The 17,416-nt window shown below is 36.2% G+C and overlaps 1 long non-coding RNA gene and 1 other non-coding gene across 4 annotated transcripts in view; both read left to right on the forward strand.

Annotated features, from left to right (window-relative positions):
* Nucleotides 1-4,998: 4,998 nt before the first annotated feature.
* Nucleotides 4,999-17,416, forward strand: part of LOC100848941 (uncharacterized) — a 132,902-nt gene continuing 120,484 nt past the window's right edge. The window contains exons 1-4 of one of the 3 annotated variants that reach the window (XR_009492073.1): nucleotides 4,999-8,224; nucleotides 10,055-10,128; nucleotides 10,282-15,493; nucleotides 16,842-16,879. This is a non-coding gene — a long non-coding RNA (uncharacterized lncRNA). Of the gene's footprint in view, nucleotides 8,225-10,054; nucleotides 10,129-10,281; nucleotides 15,494-16,314; nucleotides 16,451-16,841; nucleotides 16,880-17,416 lie in introns of those variants that run through there. The other 2 variants (XR_009492074.1, XR_009492075.1) reach the window with 2 other exon arrangements.
* LOC112443336 (small nucleolar RNA SNORD109A) lies at nucleotides 16,317-16,383 on the forward strand. The gene has a single exon (XR_003031674.1). It is a non-coding gene; the product is annotated as a small nucleolar RNA SNORD109A (small nucleolar RNA).

Consider the following 17,416-nt stretch of genomic DNA (forward strand, 5'->3'; position numbering starts at 1 on the left):
CGAGGCATGTGGGATCTTAGTTCCCCAACCAGGGATTGAGCCTGTGTCCCGTACATTGGAAGCTTAGAGTCTTAACCGTGGACTGCCAGGAATGTCCCCTCCCCTAGCTTTTGATTGGAAAATTTATCTATTTACATTGAAAATAATTGTTCATAAGTTTGGACTTATTATTGCCATTTTTGTTAATTGTTTTCTGGCTGTTTTGTAGTTCCTTTGTTCCTTTCCCACTGTCTTGGTCTGTTTCTTTGTGATTTGATAATTTTTTGTAGTACAGTATTCTTTGATTCCTTTCTCTCTATCTTTTTGTGTATTTAGTATAGTCTTTTGTTGTAACCATGAAGTTTATATAAAATATCTTTTATGTACAATAGTGTAAGTTGATAATATCTTCAAATGCCTACCCCTTCATGTTACGTTTTTGATGTCACAGTTTGCATCTTTTTACATTGTGAATCCAATAACAAATTATTTTATTATAGTTACTTTAAAGTTCTGTTCTTTAACCTTTATTCTAGAGTTAAAAGTGATTTACCCATTACCATTGCAACAAAAGAGTAATCTGATTTTAACTGAATGTTTATCTTTACTGGTGAGCTTTATAAACTTTTGTATGTCTTCCTTCTAATTAACATTCTTCCATTACAGCTTGAAGAACACCCATTAACATTTCATATAAGATTGATTTAGTAGCGATGAACTCATTTAGCTTTTGTTTGCCTGGAAAACTCTTTATTTCCCATTTAATTCTGAGGAAGTAATTTGCTGAATAGAGTATTATTGGTGGTTTTTTCCTTTGCTCAATTGGAATGTATCACCCCCTACCCTTCTGCCTTTCAAGTTTTTTGCAGAAATGTTTCTTGATAGTGATAAGGGGTTTCTCTTGTACATAACTTATTTTCTCATGCAGCTTTTGAGATTCTCACCTAATCTTTAGCATTTGACAATTTCATTATGTGTCTTGGTGTGATCTCTTTGAATTCTCATTTTTTCTTCCTTTTTGGGGGTGGAAGTTATTTTCTGGGATTCCTGAATCTGGATGTGTCTTTTTTCCCTAGATTAGGGAAGTTTTCAGCCATTATTTCTTTGAATAGCACTTGTTCTCCTTTCTCTCGATATTCTTCTGGGACCTCTGTGCATGCCAAGTCACTTCAGTCATGTCTGACTCTTTGTGATCCTGTGAACCATAGACCCTCAGGTTCCTTTTTCCATGGGATTCTCCGGGCAAGAATACTGGAGTAGGTTGCCATTTCCTTCTCCAGGGGATCTTCCTGACCCAAGGATTGAGCCTGCAGTGGGCAGGTTCTTTACCACTAGTGTCACCTGAGACATCTGTAACGCATATAGTTTGCTAGTATCCCGTAAGTCCTTAATGCTATTTTCACTTTTTAATTCTTTCTTTTGACTTATCTGAGTGGATGAATTCCACTTCACTGTCTTTTAAGTTTTCCTGATTCTTCCTTTCACTTGATCCAGTCTGCTGTTGAACTCTCCTATTGCATTTTTTAGTTTGGTTGTATTCTTTGGCTCTGTGATTTCTGTGTAGTACCTGTAAAAATTTTCCTGTGTGTTAGTTAAAATTTTTATTTTGTTCATACATTTCTCTCTTGTTTTTGGTAAGCATCTTTATGATCGTTACTTTGAACTCTCTCTCAGGAAAATCACTTACCTTCATTGTTAGTAAGATCTCTTTCTAGTTTCTGTTGTTCTTTTATTTCAGATGTTTTCCTGTATCTCCTCATTTTTCTTGGCTCTCTATGTTGTTTCTGTGCCCCACTCCAATATTCTTGCCTGGAGAACCTCATGGGCAGAGGAGCCTGAAGGGCTGCAGTCCATGGGATCACAAAGAGTCAGACACGACTGAGCAACTACACCACCACCACCATGTTGTTGACTATTTGGGTTTGTTTGTTGTTGTTTTTTTTCTTAATATAAATTTTAAAATTATTTGTTGTAGTTCTACCAAAAAAATCCCATTGATATTTAGATAGGAATTGCATTATATCTGCAGATTGCCTTGAGTACTGTGGTCATTTTAACGACATTAATTCTTCTAATCCAAGAATGCAGTGTATCTTTCTATCTTTAACAGTGTGCAGATAAAACCCTTTCAGGGAAAGGTTGGGAGATGAGTGACTTTGCTTACTGCTTTTGCACTGAGCCTAAGGGAAAGCCAGCTAGGAATTGCCCCTTTGTTTTCTACAGTCTGTGGAATTTGTGAATGGAACACCCTTTAGCTATATGACTGATTGTCTTGAGACCTATTTCTTGAGTAGAACCTACAAAATCTTGGGTATAGACATAGGTAAAAGGTCCTTCCAGGGAGATACTAGGAACTTAGAGCCCTGTGGAGTGGGGAGGAGTGGTGTCCACTTCCACATTCTCTGAGAGGATCACAGCCAGCCCCTAGTACCTGCTAAGTTAGAAGACCAACCTTCAGGCAGCAGCTTTTAAAGTAAATGTTAGTGTTAGTCACTCAGTCATGCCTGACTCTTTGTGACCCCATGTACTGCAGCCTACCAGGCTCTTTTGTCCATGGGATTTTCCAGGCAAGATCCCCTGGAGAAGGAAATGGCAGCACACTCTTTAAAGCAAGCAGATACTCTTAGAGGGGAAAACTGAAATGTGCAATTTTGTTTGTTCCCCCTGTGCTGATAGCTGGGATGATAGTCTTGGTGAGTGCTTGCATACTTGTTAAGAACTGTTTCTTTGTTTGCTATACTGTTTTGTCTCATTTACACAAGCTCCAATGGTTTTTAGAGCAAGGGATTTTGTGAATCCGTCCCTCCTGTGAGTCTTAACTCACAAGACTAATTTCCTTTCGGATGGACTGGTTGGATCTCCTTGCAGTCCGAGGGACTCTAAATAGCCTTCTCCAACACCACTGTTGGTAGATCAGCCCTTTGGTTTTCAGGGAGAAGCTAGAAGTTGGGACGTCTTTCCTGATGGTAAGGCACTATGCTGAGGGTGGGGTTGATGCCAAGAATGTGGAAGGAAAGACTTCCCTACCTGTTTTGATGTATTTTCTCATTTGTCCTACTTTCTGAAAGTTTTTGAGTCTCTTTCAGAATAAATTGTTCTGTGTATAGCTGTACATTTTGTGTGTCTGTATGAGGAGGGGAGCTCTGGCACCTCCTTTGTCACCATCTTGTTATTTCTGAATTTCTAAAGTTTTGGATCTTTTCAGTCAAAATTTTTACCTTTGCTTTAATATTGTTTTTGAAATGTGAAGTACTTAATAATTTAATCTTAATAATTTCGCCTTGGATAAGCAGTTTAGTCACTCAGTCATGTTCAACTCTTTGAAACCCCGTGGACTGCAGCACACCAGTCTTCCCTGTCCATCACCAATTCCCAGAGCTTGCTCAAACTCATGTCCATTGAATCAGTGATGTCATCCAACCATCTCATCCTCGTTATTGCCTTCTCCTGCCTTCAATCTTTCCTGCATCAGGTTCTTTTCCAATGAATCAGTCCTTTGCATCAAGTGGCCAAAGTATAGGAGTTTCAGCTTTGGCATTAGTCCTTCCAGTGAACATTCAGGACTGATTTCCTTTAGGATGGACTGGTTTGATCTCCTTGCAGTCCAAGGGATTCTCAAGAGTCTTCTCCAACACCGCAGTTGAAAAGCATCAGTTCTTTGGTTCTCCGCTTTCATTATAGTCCACTTCTCACATGTATACGTGACTACTGGAAAAACCATAGCTTTGACTAACGGACCTTTGTTGGCAAAGTAATGTCTCTGCTTTTTAATATGCTGTCTAGGTTGGTCATAGCTTTTCTTCCAAGGAGCAGGCATCTTTTAATTTCATGGCTGCCATCACCATCTGCAGTGATGACTCCTTTTATTCTTCAAAGATATTTTATTGTATGGATTTCTGATTTTCATTATGATCAATGAATATATTCTATATCAGTTGAGTTATTTTAAATATCTTTGGCCTGATACATGGTTTATCTTGGTGAATATGCCACAGACACTTTTAAAAAGTGCATTTATTCTGAAGTTGTTGACTGTAGTGTTTTATAAATATCCATTGGGTTTAAGTGGTTGATAGTATTGTTCATATCTATGATTGATATTGTGCTTTATTCTGTAAATTACTGAAAAGGTAGAGTTTAAAGTCATCAATTGTGATTAGATTTGTCTGTTAGTCCCCTTTATTTCTGTCAGTTTCATTTCAGGTAAATTATAACTTTATTAGTCATACAAACTTCTGTGATTATGTCTTCTTTATAAATTGACCCTCTTATATTTTGAAATGTCCCTATCTTTGGTACATTATTGAAAATTAATATAACTGCTATAGCTCTCTTTTGCTTTCTGTTAGGATGGTGTTATCTTTTTATCTTTCAACCTATAACTTTATGTATAAAATATTGTCATTAGATGGTGTATAGTTGTTTAGTATGTTTTAACCATTGATGGAGTGTTTATTCAATGTTCATTTAATATATTTATTGAAAAAGTGGAAAAAAGTCCACCTCTTTTATTGTTTCTTTGTTAAGTGTGTACTCCCTGTCAGTGTCTATCTTCTGCTTTCTATTCTTCTTTCTCTTCTCTGCCTTCCTTTTAATTTTTTTTTCAGAATTCCTTTTTAGCTATACTTTTTTTTTTAGTGGTTTTCTAGGGAATACTATATATATTTGTTTTAACCTTTTAAGACTATTAAATCATTTCCCATAAAAAGAAGAATCTTGGAAATATACATATCTATTTACCTAGTCTTTACCCCTTGTATGCTAGGGTTGCCATATATACTACAAGTGATATAGGCAATGGAATAATTGTTTTAAATAGATACATTTATTTTTAAGAATTTAAAAGGGAAAATATTTCATAATTACCTATATATTAACCAGTTTTAATCCTTTTCATTCTGTTCTGAAGATCCATGTCTACTTCAGTTATCATTATTTATCTTCCCAAAGAACTTTATTTAGTACCAGTACTAGTGATAATTTTTCTTAGTTTTCTTTTATCTGACACTGTCTCCTTTTTAGTCCTTTTTATTGAGGAATATAGTTACTTAATATAGAATTATGATTTTACTCCCCCCCCCAGTATGTTAAAGATATATTCCATAGTTTTCTGGGCTTCATTGAAATAAAAAACGTTTGGGAGTAGTTAGTATAGAAAGTAGTTGAAGCAAAAGTTCAGGCTAGCAAAGCAGGATATGATTGTTACTTTTCAAAGGGTGCTTATGAAGAGTTCTTAACTAAACAGTTTGTTTTATGTGTTTTTCTCTGTGTCCTTTGACAATTTTGAATAAATGAGCTTCTTTTGACAGGGGTTTGTTTTATTTATATTGTTTTCTTACCCAGAAAGTCATACAGAAAATAATTATTCTATATTTTTAATGGCTAAGTTTGCTTTCATGATATTTACAATAAATTAAGTTAGAGAGTAAATGAATGACTTTGTTAGAGAGAAAAGCAGAAGTAAAAAGATTGGAATATTTTAATTTCATAATATTACCACTGGTCAAGACATAGAGGTATGGAATATTTCGTGAATTTTGTTGCGTTATAAATATTTGATATGAGTTCTCTTAACACAGAATTGATTCGTCTCTTGAAATAACATTTCTTAATTGAAGATAAATGGGAAATATACCTTACAACCTCTGAATTTAGGGAATATGAAATTAACCTTCCAAATATATGTGTTTGATTTGAATGGCATATTTTTTCACTTTTACATAATTGTCTCATGTCAACTCCCATGATAATCATACAGGAGAGAGGAAACTGTTGTAGTTTTTGCATTGTTTTTAAAACATACTACCATCCTTGATCTTATGAGAAATTTAGAAATAATATTCCGTGGACATGGAAGATAAATAAATTTCTCTTGAAACAGAAATGCTCAGTTTTGAGAAACACTTTAGTGTTGTAATGTCTTTTATTAGTGATTCTCAAGTTCTACCGCATTTTACTCTATCATAAATCTGTCATCTTTCCATAGATCTATCCTCTATCACTTTATCTTCCATAATTTATCTGTGTGTCTCTATCATCTGTCTAGCTTATTAATACATAAGTTATCATTCAGATTCCATTACTGATCATTTTTCTTTTGTGTGTCATCTATCCATCCATCCTGCTATTAAATATAATAGGAAGAAGAGTATGGCAATGGAAAAACAAGGGCTTTACCTCCCATGTGAAAGGACAGTGATGACAGTGGTCTCTGAGGTGATGATGTATAAGGAGAAAACAAGAGAGCATGAGGACAAAGGGCCATTAAATTCAGGGACTCATCTAGCAGGAACTCTTGACTTATTACTATGTTCAAATTTGGAAAATCAGAGTAGAGCTGCCTCCATTCTGTGCCAGCTTTCATGAGAAAATTTAGTCTAAATATGGTAACTGCCTTCTCAGTCCACTTATGCTCCAGTGTCTTAAAACTAAGTTTTAATTATATGAAGTTACTACCTCAATGTACATTAAAGTAGACCATGGATTGGTAAGCCTTTTCTGTAAAGGGTGAAATAACAAGCAATTTCAGTTTTGTAGGATGTGTGATCTCTGTTGCAGCTGATCTGTTCTGCTCTTGCAGTGTAAAAGCAGGCAAACACAGTATGTAGTTGAATGAGTGTGGCTGTGTTTCGGTAAAACCTTGTTTACAACAGCAGGCTTTGTGCTTCAGTACCACATCCTGAACTAAAGCATTGGCTAAACCAGAACCTGGAAAATAATCAGATTAACCCCAGTACATGGTAAATATATCTGAAAATTATTTTTCCATTTTACTTTCATGAAAATTATTATTAATAATTCTGCTAAATCTCATTCACAGGAGAGTGCTCTAAGTGAATACTATATGCCATCATAACCTAAGCAATGTAAAACCAATGTAAGTTACTGGAGTGATATGAACCCCTTTCCAGTTACAACCAATAAATTATATTTTAAATTTAGCATATTTTTCCCACAAGTTCCCAAGGATTGTGACCAAAATCGTACCTGCATTCTTTTCCTCTTAAGTACATTTCAGGTCAAAATATTGTCTCTCAATTCCTTGGTGGTATCCGGTCTCCTTAGGCTTTGACTTCAGTCCATTTTGATTTCACCTGAGCAGTTTTTATAATTGTTTCAACATCTCATAATAGGATTTGTATGTTCCAAAGCTATCATGTAATCTAGTTTATAAAAATGTGAAAGAATCAACAGTATAAATAACTAATGAACACAATCTTTAATCCAATTAAACTGTTTTCCAAATTTTCTCCATGTTGTCTACATTGGAGGGTTTACAGGAAAGAAGGAATATCTAAAACCTGCTAGTTTAAATTTGGGTTATTACTTTTTCTTCAGTCATTTGAATATGTACCTTTATGTTTAGTTGAAACTTATATTACCAGGTTAGTGTTAATATTCTATTAAAGGCTCACCCAAATCAATTAGAAAAAGACAAGTATTCCAGTACAAAAATAGGAATACATATAAATGAACAAATCAGAGAAGGAAAGTACCGTGAATGGCCAAGAACACATAAAAACATACTCAACCAGGCTGCCACACAAGCCCTCTGCAATGGCCCACACTCTGTGGACTGTGTTTGTTTCTGGATAAATCTACTTCTTACCTAAAAAAAAATAATACTCAACCATATCAACCTGGTAATGAAATAACTACATACTAAATAATTATCAATTGTTATAAATATATAATGAAATTATTATTTGTGTGTGTCTTTAAACATGGTCACAAACACACAAATAAATCAGAAATTTTTTCACCTATTAGATTAATGGTACATTTATAAGCAAAGTATGGAGAATTTGGAATTCTTTGTGTGTTAGTCTGTCCAAAAGACTGAAAAATATGTCTTAGATGGGAATTAACACATTTTGACAAACAATTTTATATTTAGAAATTTACCTATAGGACATAATAGGGAGTGTTCAAATGTGTATGTAAACTCAAGGGTACTTATCACAGCCTTAATTATACTTGTAAAATTATAAGTAATCTGTTTATCAAATAATAATGCTAGGGAAATTAATAATGCACTTATCCAATTTAATTGTATTTAATATATTGAAATTAATTGACTTTAAAATCTAGGTTTTTCAAAAGTTTGGCCATTAGTTCCTGAGTATCAACTATGTTTGAAACATTAATATTGTATTTTATTCACATAAAATGAAATATGTATGTTCTTGTTTAGATATGGTCAATAAACTTATTTTATAGGAAGACTGTTCAAAAACTGTTGATGGTGAGTTTGAATCATTATTTTACTATTGTGTATGCATGTGTGTGATGTGTAGTCTCAAATTTATATATTTCAATTATATATAGCATTTATTGAATTCTTAGTATGTGTACCATATGCTGAAATAAACACTTTTTCATGGATTATCTCATTTAATACTAATAATAACCATACAGTATAGGATATTCATTCCTTTTTTTAAGATAAGATAGAGGCTTGTTAGAAACTAAATTTGATTGTGCAATTAATTCTGTTATTCACAACTTAAGAAAAACACAATCAGTGTCACAGCCTTTGGAAAATGAAAATAATACTTATATTTTGCTACATCTCCTCTTGTTTGGGGGGAAAGATACACATTTTTGAGGTCATCTTTATTTTCTCTGAGTTGTTAAGGTCAGAGCCATGTGAATTCTGAAGTTTAGTTCTTTAAACTTAAAAGTGTAAGTGTTGAGATACTGCAGGAACAGGAGAAAAAGACGAATAGGACATTGGTTTGTTGGAAATTCTGTGGTATAAATTTACAAATTGTAGAATGACTTGTTGCAATATGGGGTGCCAGTGCTTAGGAGATGAGGCAGTGTTCCTTGGGAAGCTATTTCATAGAGACTGGGATGTCATGGGGGCACAAATCAAAGTCCAAAAAGAAATGGCCAATAAGAAGAGTATCACTAAATGGAAAAACTCAACTTTAACGCAGAATTGATGACAGGTAACACCAAAAGAAATACCATAAATAGCAGGGAAAGGACCAATGAGGATCTTGGAATTGAAGGTACAATCCCTAACTGCTATAGATTCAAGTGTCATAATGTTCTAATGAAATATTTTTCAAATTGTACTTTATGACCATATGGTGTAGATGATAAACTATCTACTTCATATGAATATGTGTTCCATAATCAATTCACTTTTCTCCAGTTGTCTGTATTCATTCTAACCACTTTTCTAAAGACAGTACCTTGTGTCTTACAAATACTGTTCATTAGTAATTCTGAGCTAGTAGCTAAAATGTTGGCCAGAATGATAAGCAGAGTGAGTTGCAACAGAAAGTTTTGCCTGACTTTGCCATAGCAGTGGCTAAAGTACATTTTAAAAATTGGATAGTTTATAGCAAGAAATGTGTGTTACGCTATTCTAAAGTTTGCCATCTTATTTTCTGGTAGCTTGAGGGGAAATGAGCCTGTATAAGATATTCACAGCTGGGGCCCTGGAACAGAGAATACTGAAGGAAAAATCAGTCATAGTTAAGTAAGGCTGCATCTGTCATGGCGGACTGCTGGACACAGAGCTGCTCAGCCTCTGGTTTTGACGGATGCAATTTGGGGGTGTTTGAATATGGTAAATCTCTTTAAGGATAATAAAACTAATGATGGTGAAGTGTTTATAATATTACTAAACTAATATGTGAATGAGGGAATGAATAGGGTCAAAAGTAAAATACAGAAAGTTGGGATAAACATATAAGAATGACAGGATATAAAAACTCAACATTTGGCAATAATCACAATACTTGTTTCAACCAAGAAAATCAAAAGATGCTAAAACTTGAGAAAATTTGAGGGAAACAATACATTTTAAAATATTTTTTAAAATATTTATTTTATTGAAGTATAGTTGATTTACAACTATAAGACTTTTAAGTCTGAAGTTTGGTCAAAATGATAGTATAAAAGAATACGTAGGGGAGAATATCTTGAAGCACATGGTTTCAGGTGTATGTGCTCAGGAAGTATGAAAGTGTAGAATAAGAGCATGAATACTTTGATACCAGTGGGTTTTATCTGTATCTGCATTTGAACCATTTATAATAGAACGTGTTTTTACTCACAGTTCCTTCACTTTGCTCGATTTTTCAAAGTTCAGCCATATTATAGCATGGATTGGAACTCCATTTCTATTTATGGGTGAGTAATACCCCATTTATAGATCACATTTTGCTTGCTTATTCATTCATCAATTTATGGCATTCTACTAACTTATTTCTGCTCTTTGGCTGTTTTGAATAATCTTGCTATAAATATTTATATGGAGATTTTTATGTATATGTATATCTTTAGTTCTTTTAGGGATAAGAACACGAGAAGTTGCCTGACTAGGATTTTAAGATCGTACTTGGCTTCGTTTGAAGGTGTACAAGTCTGCACAGTGAACATTTGGTTGAATATTGGTGGAAACTCTTCCTGTAGAAATAAGTAAATTGAAAAACCAAAATAAACACAGTTGAAGCCCATTGCCTCATACCTGGTTCATTCAATTTGAATATATTTAATTTATATTGTTGTGTGTTTTTGCTTTTGTGTTCTTGTTTTAAATATTATGGAATCAATGTTGGTTTGCATACAAAGGATTTCATTGTCTTACAACATTAATTATGATGGAGAAAGGGCATCTTGAATAAGTGAATTAAATATTATTCAAGGATAGTAGGATCATTCAAATAGGTAGAATTCTGCCATGGAAGTAAATTGATTTTACTCATAATGTTCATGAAGAACTAAAATGAAAAATTTTCTCTCACTGGTTTAATAGCTGGTGTAGCCTCCCTTACTCATTTTCATCTCCAGTTTTCCCATGTAAATTAAGTGGCTTAGTATGTTTCTAGGATTATGGACGCCTGTGTTATTTCTTGGTTATTTTCAGGATCTGTCCTTTCTTACAGGCGAACAGCAAAAGGTGTCTTTTTAAATGAATGTGTCTGGATCATGTATATATACATTGTGAAAAATCTGAAGAAAATGAGAAACAAAATGACTGTTGTTGAACAGTACTATATTCTCAAGGTCTTTTCCAGTCAGTCATCTCTTTGTACCAGGTGGCCGAGGTATTGGAGCTTCAGCTTTATCAACAGTGCTGCCAATGAATATTCAGGGTTGATTTCCTTTAGGATGGACTGGTTTGATCTCTTTGCAGTCCAAGGGACTTCTCCAACAGTACAGTTCAAAAGCATCAATTCTTCAGGTACTGAGATTCTTTATAGTATAACTCTCACATCCATACTTGACTACTGGAAGAACCGTAGCTTTGACCATACAAACCTTTGTTGGCAAAGTAATGTCTCTGCTTTTTAATATGCTGTCTAGGTTTGTAGTAGTTTTCATTCCAAGGAGCAAGCGTCTTTTTAATTTCATGGCTGCACTCACCATCTGTAGTGATTCTGGAGCCCAAGAAAATACTAGCGTGTGAGATGCATGCAATTGTGCGTTAGTTTGAGCATTCTTTGGCATTGCCTTTCTTTGGGATTAGAATGAAAACTGACGTTTTCCAGTCCTGTGGCCACTGCTGAGTTTTCCAAATTGGCTGGCATATTGAGTGCAGCACTTTCACAGCATCATCTTTCAGGATTTTAAATAGTTCAGCTGGAATTCCATCATCTCCACTAGCTTTGTTTGTATTGATATGTCCTAAGGTCCACTTCACTTCACACTCCAGGTTGTCCAGTTATAGGTGAGTGACTACACCATCATGGCTTTCTGAATCATTAACACATTTCTTACACAGTTCTTCTGTGTATTCTTATCACCTTTTCTTAATCTCTTCTGCTTCTCTTAGGTCTTTACTGTTTCTGTCCTTTATCATGTCCATTCTTACATAAAATGTTCCCTTGATGTCTCCAACAAGTATTTTCTTGAAAAGATCTATGGTCCTTTCCATTGTATTGTTTTCTTGTATTCTTTGCATTGTTCATTTAAGATGGTCTTCTTATCTCTCCTTACTATTCTCTGAACTCTGCATTCAGCTGGGTATATCTCTTTCTCCCTTGCCTTTCACTTCTCTTATCCCCTTAGCTATTTGTAAAGCCTCCTCAGGCAATCACTTTGCCTTCTTGCATCTTTTTCTTTGGGACAGCTTTGGTCACTGCCTCCTGTACAATGTTATGAACCTGCATGAATAGTTCTTCAGGAACTCTGTCTACCAGATCTAATTCCTTGAATCTATTAGTCACCTCCACTGTACAATCATAAGGTATTTGATTTAGGTCATACCTGAATGGCCTAGTGGTTTTCCCTACTTTCTTCAATTTAAGCCTGAATTTTGCAATAAGGAGCTCATGATCTGAGCCACAGTCAGCTACAGGTTTTGTTTTTACTGACTGTATAGAGCTTTTTCATCTATCACTGCAAAGAACATAGTCTGATTTCAGTATTGACTATCTGGTGATGTCCGCGTATAGAGTCATCTCTTGTGTTGCTGGAGAAAGGTGTGTGCTTTGAGGGCTACTCCATTTCTTCTAAGGAATTCTTGCCCACAGCAGTAGATTTAATGGTCATCTGAATTAAATTTGTCCATTCCCATCCATTTTAATTCACTGATTCCTAAAGATATCAATGTTTAATCTTGTCATCTTCTGCTTGACCATGTCCAATTTACCTTGATCCATGGACCTAACCTTTCAGGTTCCTGTGCAGTAATGCGTACCACATCAGATATTACTTTGACCACCAGATATATCCACAACTGAGTATCATTTCTGCTTTCACCCAATTGCTTCATTCTTTCTGGAGTTATTAGTAATTGCCCTCTGCTCTTCCCCAGTACCATATTGGATACCTTCCAACTTGGGGGGCTAATCTCCTGGTGTCATATCTTTTTGCCTTTTCACACTGTCCATGTGGTTTTTCAGGCAAGAATAATGGCGTGGGTTGCCATTTCCTTCTCCAGGGGACCAGGTTTTGTCTTTTCAGTTCAGTTCAGTCACTCAGTCATGTCCAGCTCTTTGCGGCCCCATGAACTATAGGACGCCAGGCCTCCCTGTCCATCACCAACTCCGGAGTTCAATCAAACTCACGTCTGTCGAGTCAGTGGTGCCATCCAGCCATCTCATCCTCTGTCATCCCCTTCTCCTGCCCCCAATCCCGCCAGCATCAGCGTCTTTTTCATTGAGTCAACTCTTCGTAAGAGGTGGCCAAAGTACTGGAGTTTCAGCTTTAGCATCATTCCTTCCAAAGAACACCCAGGACTGATCTCCTTTAGAGTGGACTGGTTGGATCTCCTTGCAGTCCAAGGGACTCTCAAGAGTCTTATCCAATACCACAGTTCAAAAGCATCAATTCTTTGACGCTCAGCTTTCTTCACAGTCCAACTCACATCCGTACGTGACTACATAGCCTTGACTAGACGGACCTTTGTTGACAAAGTAATGTCTCTGCTTTTGAATATGCTATCTAGGTTAGTCATAACTTTCCTTCCAGGGAGTAAGCATCTTTTAATTTCATGGCTGCAGTCATGATCTGCAGTGATTTTGGAGCCCCAAAAAATAGTCTGACGCTGTTTGCACTGTTTCCCCATCTATTTCCCATGAAGTGATGGGACCAGATGCCATGATCTTTGTTTTCTGAATGTTGAGCTTTAAGCCAACTTTTTCACTCTCCTCTTTCACTTTCATCAAGAGGCTTTTGAGTTCCTCTTCACTTTCTGCCAAAAGGGTGGTGTCATCTGCTTATCTGAGGTTATTGATATTTCTCCTGGCAATCTTGATTCCAGCTTGTGCTTCTTCCAGCCCAGCATTTCTCATGATGTACTCTGCATAAGTTAAATAAGTGGGTGACAATATACAGCCTTGACGTACTCCTTTTCCTATTTGGAACCAGTCTGTTGTTCCATGTCCAGTTCTAACTGTTGCTTTTTGACCTGCATATAGGTTTCTCAAGAGGGAGGTGGTCTGGTATTCCCATATCTTTGAGAATTTTCCACAGTTTATTGTGATCCACACAGTCAAACGCTTTGGCGTAGTCCATAAAGCAGACATAGATGTTTTTCTGGAACTCTCTTGCTTTTTCCATGATCCAGTGAATGTTGGCAATTTGATCTCTGGTTCCTCTGCCTTTTCTAATACCAGCTTGAACATCAGGAAGTTCACGGTTCATGTATTGCTGAAGCCTGGCTTGGAGAATTTTGAGCATTACTTTACTAGCGTGTGAGATGCGTGCAATTGTGCATTAGTTTGAGCATTCTTTGGCACTGCCTTTCTTTGGGATTAGAATGAAAACTGACGTTTTCCAGTCCTGTGGCCACTGCTGAGTTTTTCAAATTGGCTGGCATATTGAGTGCAGCACTTTCACAGCATCATCTTTCAGGATTTAAAATAGCTCAACTGGAATTCCATCACCTCCACTAGCTTTGTTCGTAGTGATTGTTTCTAAGGCCCACTTGACTTAACATTCCAGGATGTCTGGTTCTAGGTGAGCGATCACACAGGTTTTTTCTTTTACCGAATGCCATTTAAATGGAATCAAACATTACATAGTATCTAAGGTCTAGTTCCTTTTACCTTGCAATTTGAGTTCTCCAGTTTACTTGCACGCCTTTATCCTTCAGAGACCTGTGTTCTGTTATTGATGTACTCCTCCTAAATTCCATGTTGATAAAAGACAGGCCAATATTACTCCATCTTAATTCCACTTAGGTCTTGCTGCTGCTACTGCTGCTAAGTCACTTCATTCATGTCCGACTCTGTGCGACCCCGTAGATGGCAGCCCACCAGGCTCCCCCATCCCTGGGATTCTCCAGGCAAGAACACTGGAGTGGGTTGCCATTTCCTTCTCCAATGCATGAAAGTGAAAAGTGAAAGTGAAGTTACTCAGTCGTGTCCAACTCTCAGCGACCCCATGGACTGCAGCCTTCCAGGCTCCTCCATTCGTGGGACTTCCCAGGCAAGAGTACTGGAGTGGGGTGCCATTGCCTTCTCCAAGCCACTTAGGTCTTACCCCTCTCTAAAGTCTTTTTCCATTTGATTCTTTTTGTAAATAATTTCCATTTATCTTATGAAATGTCTCCTCTATTTTTCTATTCTTGCCATTGGTCCATTTGTTCAACATGTTTGTAATAGATTTTCAGACTTCTTATCTCTTACTTCCAGAATATGGGTCTCACAACAAACATCCTTTTTATTTGACCCATCACAAGGCATTTCACAAAATCTTTATTTGGTGTAATATAACTTTAGAATTTCTCAGTTTAAAAGATAACTGCTATGTTACTAATTTACATAGAGTGGTAGAGAGGATTATTGACTATTTGCAGAATGAAGAGTTCAGAGAGGAAATAAATGAAGAAGTGAAATGACGAAGACGATAAAGGAGCAAGGAATTTTTATTTGGTGAGGACTAGAAATGCGAGGATGCCTGTACAATAAATAATTATTATAGAACCAATTGTTCTATTGATTTTTAAAATAATTTCTTGCATTTTTCTGATCTGATTTGTATCCTATGTGATGTTTTGTTGCAGGTCAAAGGCTAGAACAAGTTATCATACTTACAGGGAGGAAAGGTGAGCATCTACTCTGGTGCTATTGAAATTTTGGTCTGTGTTCTGGCCAGTGATGTCACAAATTCAAGTTTTGTGAGCTCATTTTTTCAGGTGACCAGGGTGCATATTTTTATGATGAATTTTCCCCCATAGGTATATCTACTTTGTTAATGGAATCTTCATTATTTTTCCCTCTATTAAAGAAAATAATTTGGTTAACATTTAAGAATCATTGATAGATTAGCTTTTTATACTATTTTGTGTGAAAATAACTTTTTAGTGAAATTTAAAAGTGCCAAAATATTTATCTTTTTGTTACTAGCATTTCAGAATTTAGATATTTCTACTCATATTTCCACTATAATCAAACCTTATTTGCTACTTAATTTACAAATGCTGCCCCACTATGGCTCAGATGAGAAAGAACCTTCCTGCTACACAGGAAACACAGATTTGACCCCTGGGTCAGGAAGATCCCCTGGAGAAGAGAATGACTACCCACTGCAGTATTCTTGCTTGGAGAATTCTGCGAACAGAGTAGCCTAGCGGGCTATAGTCCATGGGGTGTCAAAGAGTCAGACTCCACTGGGAAACTAACACTTTCACCTCACTACTCCTCGAAATTTTAGTTGACTTAGTTGTTTTGGATGTTCTCAATAGATTTTAATTTTATACAGAGAAATCCATGGTCGTGTGCCTTTTGTGCTATGAGGGTTCTATTGTTCAAATACTAAACAAATTGTATTGTGTATATGTATTGTTTTTTGTTAACAACACAGTACGTAAGCCTGAAGGAAATGAGCCTGGCTATGAAAATGCTTATTTGTTGGGAGGGTGCTTGTCTGGATCGATGATGAGAAAAACTGTCTGAGGATGCTGAGGGACTCATTCCAGATGTCAATCTGAGGTCCAGATAAATGCCCCTCTTACCGGACAAATAAGAACCTCAGAGCCTGGCTTTGACTACATAACACTGCTGTGAGCATGCCTTTTCTTTCTTCCAGAGCAAGTCATCCTATTCTACATACTCATGCCTCTTATGAGGCATGTAGATATGCTAAGTGACCCAAGACTTGCTTCATTTTGAACACAGTTGTAGACAGAACTTTTTAAAGGAATTGTTCTTGAGTAATAAATGAGGGGGGAAAAATGTTGAAGTAAGAAAGGGTTGAGCAACTGTAATGGGTACTGAAAGCATCATTTGTGGTTGGGCTGGAAGAAGGGAAGATTGCATGACTAATAAATTTTGACAATGAGTTTTGACAGTATTAGTGCTTTGTTATTTTTACTCTTGAATATTTTTGAGACTGTGTCTTTTTTTTTCTTTTTGTTTGTTTTTATTTTTTTCTGCTACGCTTTTCTGAGGTAGAAGGACTGAAATGAGGGCCTCTACTTCAGAGAACAGGGGTGAGTAACTGTACCAGGATCCTTTAAAATTCATATGTCTTGTGCACTGTGCCACACCCTGAAGTCTTAAGTGTTCATCTGTTCAGTGGCTTACTGGATAATATCTTCATGATGTGTCCTTTTCTTTAGTGATTGCCTCTAGCCTCATTTCCAAATTTTAAGTTTTCTTTTATCTGAGTTTTGGGTAAATTGACAAATACAGAATCTTGGGAAATTGTTGTTTTATACATTTTCTTGTTGCCGTGAAATATCCTTTGGTGAAATTAAACTGTGCTTGGGAGTTTTCTTAACATATTATGGTTTCAGAATGTTGACCCCATGATTGAGATCATCATTGTTAGATCATTTTGGTCAGATCCGTAAGATCATTATGGGTTATTATTACTATTCTTCTAAATGTTGAAAGTGAAAGGTGCTCAGTTGTGTCTGATTCTTTGTGACCCCACGGACTATACAGTCCATGGAATTCTCCAGGCCAGAATAATGGAGTGGGTAGCCTTTCCCTTCTCCAGGGGATCTTCCCAACTCAGAGATCAA

Source organism: Bos taurus, chromosome 21, assembly GCF_002263795.3.
Source record: "Bos taurus isolate L1 Dominette 01449 registration number 42190680 breed Hereford chromosome 21, ARS-UCD2.0, whole genome shotgun sequence".
NCBI lineage: Eukaryota > Metazoa > Chordata > Mammalia > Artiodactyla > Bovidae > Bos > Bos taurus.